General features: G+C 46.2%; 1 long non-coding RNA gene across 1 annotated transcript; it reads left to right on the forward strand.

The window, feature by feature from the left end:
• Positions 1–355: 355 nt before the first annotated feature.
• On the forward strand, positions 356–7,189 carry LOC310678046. Its single transcript, XR_014511582.1, has 3 exons — positions 356–505; positions 4,061–4,191; positions 6,815–7,189. It is a non-coding gene; the product is annotated as an uncharacterized lncRNA (long non-coding RNA).
• The last annotated feature ends 2,873 nt before the right edge of the window (positions 7,190–10,062 follow it).

Genomic DNA, 10,062 nt, shown 5'->3' on the forward strand with positions numbered 1-10,062 from the left:
CTGTCTTGTCTGGATTCAGCCTCAATCTGTTAGCCGCCATCCATCCACCAACCGCCTCCAGGCACTCACACAGGACCTTCACCGCCTTCACTGGTTCTGAATTAAAAGAGAGGTAGAACTTAGAGATGAACTTAAGATTTCAAAAACAAGAGAGAAAGAAAAATGGAAAAATGGAAAGACACAGAAATTGACTGGACTCATCCACGACCACCGCCACTGGATGGAAGGACTAGATGACCTTCAGAGTCGCTTCCAGCTTTTCAATTCTATGAAACAGAAGAGTGCGGGTTGGAAAAAGGACAGGAAGAAGAGAGTTTTTCCTCTTATTAAGGCCTCTCAATAGCAAACAACCACTTTCATTCACAGAGTATCACTGGAAGTTTACAGCACCCCAAGCCTCACAAACCAAAGAGAAAGAAACTGCAACCCAACAGCTGATTGGTGAGCTCCTAAAACAGGGCCGTCTGGATTGAAATTCGCCGCAAGCTTTGTTTTCCTGCTCAAGGTAATCTCTGGTTTTACTTGAGAACTTTGATAAGGTGTCTAATTGCATCTGGAGAAGCCCTTAGGTATCCCAGAAATCAATTTGCCTCCCTTTTGGTATCGACCAGGGTCTGCCTGCAGATATTTTCTCACGATCCGGGATCCCAGCGAAGACTAAGAGGTTCCCATAGATAACAGAAACTCCCTTCTCTGCACTTTCCCTGATTTAGCTTCTTCTTCTTCTCCCCCTCTTCCCAGGGCCAGTTTCTTTGCCTTCTTTGAATTATTGATTGACAGACTCAAGTGGCGCTGCCTCCAGCGCTTGCACACTTAACAGGTTTGGAGGGGTGGAAAGCCATTAGACTGTAATGGTTTCCCAGTTTCTCAAATGCACCCTGGTGGGTTACACAGCCTATTTGTAAATCAATGAATTAATTATTGTGCGGAGAAGCACCGGGAGTGCGGTGCTTTGCAACAGAGACCATAGGGTGCCCATGGAAACGATGCCAATCGACATCTCCACATGTCTTCCAAACACTCCCTTGGCACATTGGGCTGATAGTTTTTGTTTCAGCTGTTTGCTGCCTCTGGCCAGCCTAGAGGACATTTCACACAGCAACAGAAACCCATGGCTGGGTTATGTCTCTTCGTGCTGTGGGAACCTCACGATGGAAACCATAATCTCTGCTGGTCGCCGAAAGACTTATATTACAACACTGAAAGGATGAAACATCACCTTTCAAGAGCATAGAGGTAGCCCGTGCGGTACTCTTCAGATGCTACAGACTACAATACCCATCGTCCATGGCCATTGCCCATGCTGACTGTGGATGATTGAAGTTGTAGTCCAAAGCAGCCAGCGTACACCAGGTTGAGCCCTCGTGCAATAACACAATAGGTAGAAGAAAGAACCTCCCTATATATCCTCTACAGATGTCACTGGCAAAGAGATATCTATGGGCGGCTTCCAACAAAATATTAAAATACAGTAATGCATGAAACATTAAAAGCTTCCCTAAACAGGAGTGCCTTCTAAAAGTCTGGTAGTTGTTCTTCTCTTTGACATCTGGTGGGAGGGCGTTCCACAGGGCAGGCGCCACTACCGAGAAGGCCCTCTGCCTGGTTCCCTGTAACTTGGATTCTCACAGTGAGGGAACCACCAGAAGGCCCTCGGCACTGGACCTCAGTGTCCAGGCTGAACGATGGGGGTGGAGACGCTCCTTCAGGTATACTGGGCCGAGGCTGTTTAGGGCTTTAAAGGTCAGCAGCAGCACTTTGAATTGTGCTCGGAAACATACTGGGAACCAATGTAGATCTTTCAAGACCTGTGTTATGTAGTCTCGGCGGTTGCTCCCAGTCACCAGTCTAGCTGCCGCATTCTGTATTAGTTGTACTTTCTGGGTCACCTTCAAAGACCACATAGACCACATTGCAGTGGTCCAAGCGAGAGAAAACCAGAGCATGCGTACCAGATGGAGCTGGTAGACAGCTGCCCTGGACACAGAATTGTGCCTCCATGGACAGCTGTCCAAAATGACTCCCAGGCTGCGCACCTGGTCCTTCAAGGGCACAGTTACCCCATTCAGGACCAGGGAGTCCTCCACACCAGCCTGTCCCCCCAAAACAGTACTTCTGTCTTGTCAGGATTCAACCTCAATCTGTTAGCCGCCATCCATCCTCCAACTGCCTCCAGACACTCACACAGGACCTTCACCGCATATATACCTACAGGGAGTCAGTTCCATTGAGCTCAGTTGACACCTGCTTCTTAGTAGACACGCAAAGGCTTCATATCACCATGAAACCATTCTATGCTGGTAGGAAGTGACTGGTACTGCCTGGGAATTTGCAGAAACCGAAAATATTGTGGTTTTTAAAATGTACAGTGTAATTTATGAGTTTGGCCTCATCAAAGCAAAATTCAGGTGAAGTCATGCCAATGCCATATTTTGGTTTGCCATCTTGATTAAAGATGGTGCCTGATGTCTAAAAGGTTGACAATGCCTGTCACCCCCACTGCAGGAACCCTTGTGTATAGTTCGGTGACAATATCTCCAGAGGCGGACAAACCTTTAGAGAACTGGCAGGAGGACAGATAGACAAACCACTTTCCAAAATATAGTACACTTTTGGATGTCATGCTTTATTCTCCTAATATAGAACAAAATCTTAAATAGCAGGTCTCCTTGGGCAACAGTGTAGGCTTGGGCAACCTTTGTTTACAACCAAGGTGAGAGAACGGAAATTCAAGTGGCTCTCAGGGATAAATGGTAATTCTCTTTTGCATACCTAATCTTGATGCTGGTTTATTTTCCCCAGTCAAAGCCTAATAACATAAGGGTTGAGAGACAAGGCAAATGCAAATGTTACACACACACACACAGCCTGAACTGAGTACCAGCACAGCAAAATCCTCCTTTTTAAGACCCCTCTGCGACTTTGCTATTGTTCCTGTGCTATATCTTTTTGCACCATTTTGTGCATTTTTCCTGGGTCTTAGACTCATGAAAAGGAGGGGGGGGGAGCCCTGATGTAGAATAAGCTTCTTATTCGTTGCAATGGGACTTCATCTAGTAAAAATAATTAGACCTGCAGGGAACTGTTCCTGTGAGTTGCCAGCACCAGCCAGCGAACCCCTCAAAGCACGCCAGTTTTAGCTCAGAGGTTTACTGATGTTCTCCCAGTAGGGCTGTTCCTCATTGCGAAACCTGAATATTGCTGTAGACCTTTCATGCATTGAAGAGGAAGACTCGACAAAAGGGATTTTAAGATTCTAGGTCAGGGAAGAAGAAAAGGCTGACGTATGAAAGGATAGCAGAATTACCAGAGGTCGGGTGGGAGGCATGGCACAGCGATAGTAAAGGTGCAGAGGATGTTAAGGTCCACCCCCCCATGTTGGGGGGGGGGATGGGGAAGGGATTTCAGGACGTGAAGATTTTACATATCTCTGCATGGCAAACCTCCTTCTTTCCCAATGTAGTAAAATAAAATAGAACTGAGCACCATCAGCATACTGGCGATGAGAGTTAGAGTCCAATGGCAGCGCTACAGGTCCAATATCCCTGAATATCCCTGATGGGATCACAGGTCCCATCCCTGAAGTGGAAGGAGTTTGTAATTTCAGTGGACCCCCCTACCAAGAAGAGCTGCATCTAATATCCATCGGTTTTTAAAGATGGGGGGGTGGGCAATATCTCTTTCCTCCACTCTCCATTGTTGGAAGTCAGTTCATGTAAGTTTGAAAAACAATACCAACTTGACTTGTTAACAAATCAATCAATAGCAATTCTGATTCTCCATCGCAGCCCCAGCCAGCCGACAAAGATAATGGGATGCAAAACTTCTTAATACAATCTTCTCTATGAAATCCCTGGAGAAAATGATTTGCGGAGTGTGTGCTTTTTTTTGTTTTCTTGTTTTTTGCACCAAGCAAACCAAGAAGCAAGTGCGAATACAGAAAAGAAATCCTTTGAAATGACTCACTGAAAATGCAATAAGCAGACCTTTGCAAAACAAAAGCAAATCCTGTCAATGGAGTTTGAGGTTGAGATGAATTTTCTAAACTTCTTTTATAAAGGGTAGGTGCCAGCCATCAATAATACCTTAATGGAGTGGACAAAAGATGTGGGCTGACATGTATTTGATGGCTCACGATTTCTGGAGGATATTCGGAGATTAAAGTCCAGAGAAGGAAATGCTGAGATCCAGGTAGCTATGATACTATACGATACGATAATCTTTATTGTCATTGTCCCATACAGAACAACGAAATTAAGGCAGCTGCTGGGGCGTAGCTAGCTGCTCGGGCACCCGGGGCAACAGGGGCAGAGCAGCTGCCCATGGGGGAGGGCAATCCACCCATGGGGGCCGGGAAAGCCACCCATGGGGGCACAGCAGCTATCTGCCCCAGGGGTGGTGCAGTGAGCTGCCCATGGTGTCCGCCTGGTGGACGCAAGACCCAATCTGCCATTTCGGGCAGTGCAGGGGCCCCGAGCCACCACGTCACTCCCAAGAGAGGCATGTGGCTCGGGTGCTCTGCAGGCCAGGCCCCGTGGTAAGTGCCGCCCCCCACGGTGTGCCATTTCGTCACCCCCCTCATGGATGACATCTGGGGCAGACCTCCCCCTTCCTATACCCCTGGCAGCTGCTGCACCTCTGTTCCCTTTGGTGTGTTGTAGTCTGGTATATATATAGATTCTGGGACGCGGGTGGCACTGTGGTCTAAACCACTGAACCTCTTGGGCTTGCCAGTCAGAAGGTCAGTGGTTCGAATCCCCGCAACAGGGTGAGCTCCCGTTGCTCTGTCCCAGCTCCTGCCAACCTAGCAGTTCAAAAGCACACCAGTGCAAGTAGATAAATAGGTACTGCTCCGGCGGGAAGGTAAACGGCGTTTCCATGCACTCTGGCTTCCATCACGGTGTTCCGTTGTGCCAGAAGCGGTTTAGTCATGCTGGGCACATGACCCGGAAAAGCTGTCTGTGGACAAACACCAGCATTGGAATGCAGAAATAAATTTTTTTATCATATGTGGTGGGAATGTAGAGAAGTTAAAAAAAATTGGGAAATGATATACAATGAATTGAAGAAAATGTTTAAAATGACATTTGCAAAAAAAACCAGAAGCATTTTTGTTAGGGATTGTTGGACAAGACCTGCCAAGGAAAATAAGAAACCTATTTGTGTGTGCTACAACAGCGGCAAGAGTCTTGATAGCACAAGGATGGAAGAATGAGGAATCCCCGACGAAAGAACAGTGGCAAGAGAAATTGACGAACTATGCAGAACTGGCTAAATTGACATACAAGTTGCGAGACAAGGACAACTGTGACTTCAAGGAGAAATGGGAACTTTTCACAAATTATTTAAAAATACAACAAAATGAACTGGACTCCTTGGCAGGGTTTGAATAAACATACACAAATTTATTGTTGATAACATGATGGACAGATATGTAAGGGTATATACAATTTTATAATATGCAGAGAAAATATGTGCAGCGAAATCAGGGAGAGCAGCCGAGGGAAGTCTTGGGGGGAGGGTGGGAGAGAAATAAGGGGGGAAATTATGTCGGTGATTATATGGTTTGATAATTTGTTATGTGGAAATTGAGCAATAAAAAATATTTTTAAAAATATAGTCTGGTAAGATTGCTAGATGACAGAATAAAGAAACTTAAAGTTTATTAGTCCTGGCAAACAAAGTCATTCTGAGTAGCAGCTTCACAGGTTCACCAGGAAGTGAACAAATGGAAGATCTAAAGCTAATCAGGAGAAGAAGCAGGAAGGCAGTAAAGCCTGAGAAAGCCGCCCATGGGGGGCAGAGGCGGGGTGAGGCACCGTGGGGCCTCCAGAGTCTGCCTGCCTCCTCCCACTCAGCCGCCCTACAGCTAGAGAGGAGGCAGCGGGCAAACCATTGGGGCAGCATGGAGCCTGCGCGCGCTCAAGCCACCGCGTCTCTCCCAGGAGAGACGCATGGCTCAGGAGCACTGAAGGCCCTGTGGTGAGTGCCACCTGGCATTTTGTCACCCCCTCAGTGGTGACACCCGGAGCGGCCCGCACCCACCGCACCCTCTTTCCTCCGCCCCTGCCGAAAAACAAATCTACAGGCAGCTGCTCAATAAGGATGCGTCCAAGGAAACGGGGGCAATTGGCAGGCCCCCAGCTGGCTCCAGCCCACCGGCCGGCACCCGTGTGATCTCCTTGGATCAGCATGTAACTGCGACTCAAGCTTCAGAAGCTGAGCACAGAAGCCATCAGAGATAAGAACTCTTCACAACAGAAGGGCAGATAGAGGCTGTGTAGAGCATATTTGTTGTTGTTGTTGTTTAGTCGTTTAGTCGTGTCCGACTCTTCGTGACCCCATGGACCAGAGCACGCCAGGCACTTCTGTCTTCCACTGCCACCCGCAGTTTGGTCAAACTCATGCTGGTAGCTTCGAGAACACTGTCCAACCACCTCGTCCTCTGTCGTCCCCTTCTCCTTGTGCCCTCCATCTTTCCCAACATCAGGGTCTTTTCCAGGGAGTCTTCTCTTCTCATGAGGTGGCCAATGTATTGGAGCCTCAGCTTCACGATCTGTCCTTCCAGTGAGCACTCAGGGCTGATTTCCTTCAGAATGGATAGGTTTGATCTTCTTGCAGTCCATGGGACTCTCAAGAGTCTCCTCCAGCACCATAATTCAAAAGCATCAATTCTTTGGCGATCAGCCTTCTTTATGGTCCAGCTTTCACTTCCATACATCACTACTGAGAAAACCATAGCTTTTACTATACGGGCCTTTGTTGGCAAGGTGATGTCTCTACTTTTTAAGATGCTGTCTAGGTTTATTTACAGGCATTTTATTCAGCATCAGAACAAAGGGGAAAACATGTCTTCTCCCCTTCGTGTCCAAGCAAGCAGCATAAGCAAAAGCTATACACACAACGGAAGTTCCCAGCAAGCTGTGCTGGAATGTAAACAGACATGTGACATACAACAGCTCCACATATCTGTTAAGGTGGAACGGAATATCGTAACAGCCCGCATCCACTGCACCCCCTTTCCTCCGCCCCTGCCGAGAAGCAAATCTACAGGCATCTGCTCAATAAGGAACCAGTGAGGAAAGATCAGATTGCCTTTCTGGCATACGGATTCCTTTTGAAGAGTGTTTTACCAGTGCACAGATGTGCATTGGTATTGGTTCCAGCTGGTGTGCCATCTATGGTCCTTTCTGGGAAGAGATAGCTTGGCTGCATTTCTGAACACTTTCCAAGAAATGAAGACAAGTTAAATGGGATTGCACAGAGGATCCCAGGTCTCGGCCTTCCTCCACCTTCCATCCCAGTGAACTCAGCAAGTTTGGGGGGAATGGGATCTCAACTCCGCCGTGCTAACAAGTGCACCATATGATGGCGGCAAACAGATTGAGATTGAATCCTGACAAGACAGAAGTACTGTTTCTGGGGGACAGGAGGTGGGCAGGTGTGGAGGATTCCCTGGTCCTGAATGGGGAAACTGTGCCCCTGAAGGACCAGGTGCGCAGCTACCAGACTTTTAGATTACATCTGAAGGCAGCCCTGTTTAGGGAAGTTTTTAATGTTTGATGTATCACAGTATTTTAATATTCTTTTGGAAGCCACCCAGAGTGGCTGGGGAAACCCAGCCAGATGGGCGGGCTATAAATAATAAATTATTATTATTATTAATTTGCTAGACGTGGTATGTTTCCTACAATGTCCCCTTTTGTTTTTTCTCGTGTAAAGATGTGGGTAGTTTTACAGGAACACTTGAGCTTCGAACAGTCATTTATAAGCTACTTACATTATAAGCTACATTCTGTAACTTGGAGAGTAGCTGAGAGAACAGTCGCTTGGCTTTTCTGAGCAACTTCTGGAAAACTAATCCTATATAATGGAATGAAATGCCTCCCTTGGTGGGAACATTTTCCCAGCCCGTTTTCTTCATTTAGGCCAGGTCTCTCTGCCAAATCTCTCTCTCTCCTTCTCTCTCTCTCTCTCTCTTACACACACACACACACTAAGCCAACCAAATGGCATTATGAATATTTCAAACACATTGGGAGCAGGAATGGGCAAATCTGCCAATTCTGGTTTCTCTCTGTTTTTCATTTTTTTACTTGACGTTCAAATTCCCTCTGTATCCACCTCTGCTTGTGGTTTATTTATTTTTTTAAAAGTCCTTTTGAAAATACACCAGCATTTTTGTGCGAAGTTCTCGCAATGTGCACATTTTTTCTATGGAATTTTTCCTAACATGCACATACTTGCAAAGCAGTTTTCACGTGTGCTTTTTGCTTATATTCACTCAAAATGTAGCCTCTCATTTCCCTTCCATCTGCCGCTGCCCAACCAATGTATTGTTTTAGAGATTGTTAATGCCGTATTGATTTTTACAGCCATATAATATGCCTTTTGTGTTAACTGCAATGTTTAGCTTATTTTTAGGTGTTGTTTTGTTAATAGTGTTTTACAGATTGTAATTGTTGATGTTTTCTTAATTATTTTAGGCCTCGGTCGTGTATACCTGAAGGAGCATCTCCACCCAATTGTTCAGCCTGGACCCTGAGGTCCAGCGCCGAGGGCCTTCTGGCGGTTCCCTCATTGTGAGAAGCCAAGTTACAGGGAACCAGGCAGAGGGCCTTCTCAGTAGCAGCACCCGCCCGGTGGAACACCGTCCCACAAGATGTGAAGGAAATAAGCAGCTATGTTATCTTTAAAAGACATCTGAAGGCAGCCCTGTTTAGGGAAGATAGGTGTCTCTGGGCAGGGAATGAGACAGGCAATGTAAAGAAAACTTACTGGATTACAGCTGTGACTAAGTGGTCACTGCATGGGAATAGACAGAGCTTGTTTCCTTCGTATGTTTTCCTGCATGTGCTGATACACTTGGAACAGTGGGAAAGATTTTTGCTGTTTCTGTCTGTGAACATACCGTTTATTGTGTTTTCTGTTCACATGCATGTATAGATGGCTGAGAAATTCGCTTTGGTTCTCATTTCAGAAATTCTGAGAAAATCACTCTTCTATTAATTTTGCAGCGCAGCCAACAGTGTGTACATTAGGGGGAAATGAGGATAATTAGGGGAAAGTGTGGATAAAATACGTGCATTAGCAAACATAGCATTTAAAAAGTCAGTTATAGTAATTATTAGTGTAAAAGGGGGAAAAAATTGCGCACACAAAACATATGTTGAAATAAATTTGACACCAAATGCAGAAAAAATTCCCATGAGGGCTGTTTTCATAGAATCATAGAATCATAGAGTTGGAAGAGACCACAAGGGCCATCGAGTCCAACCCCCTGCCAAGCATCAACAACAACAACAACAACTGCCATGAAAAATTCAGACCAATATGGAAATGCTGCAAATATAGCTTAAGCCTGGAAAAATAAGAAATTGAGAGAAACAGACCCACCGCTCCTTACATGCATCTCCTCCTTGATGGTGACCAGTCTCTTGTGAATATCAGGCCTTCAATGTCCCCTTAGATCCACAACAGCATTAACATACATTCTGCCATTTCAGTCTATCAATCAATGTCACATCCAATACTTTTCAGTGTCTTTTAGGCACGCCCAGCTGTCATTAATCATCCAGAACTCTTTTCTAAATTTTCTGGAGTAATTGTGCTGGGCAGACCATCCGATGGAAGTCACAAGGCAGGGTGGGGCATCTGCAGGGGAGGAATTATCGCTGTGGGTTAAACTACTGAGCCTCTTGGGCTTGCCGATCAGAAGGTCGGCGGTTCAAATCCTTGCAACGGGGTGAGCTCCCGTTTCTCTGTTTCAGCTCCTGACAACCTAGCTGTTCAAAAGCATACCAGTGCAAGTAGATAAATGGGTACCTCCAGGGGGAAGGTAAAGGGCAGGAAAAAGCGTCTCCATCCCAATCGTTCTACCCGGACACTGAGGTCCAGCGCCAAGGGCCTTCTGGCAGTTCCCTCACTGTAAGAAGCCAAGTTACAGGGAACCAGGCAGAGGGCCTGTCTAGGTTAGTCTGGTGCATAGTGGGGTATAAATGGACAAATAAATACAATTTAAGCTCATAATGCTAGGAGAAGCTGTGCCAGAACAGTGAGAAC

Source organism: Podarcis tiliguerta, assembly GCF_965153285.1.
Source record: "Podarcis tiliguerta genome assembly, chromosome: 1".
NCBI classification, from domain to species: domain Eukaryota; kingdom Metazoa; phylum Chordata; class Lepidosauria; order Squamata; family Lacertidae; genus Podarcis; species Podarcis tiliguerta.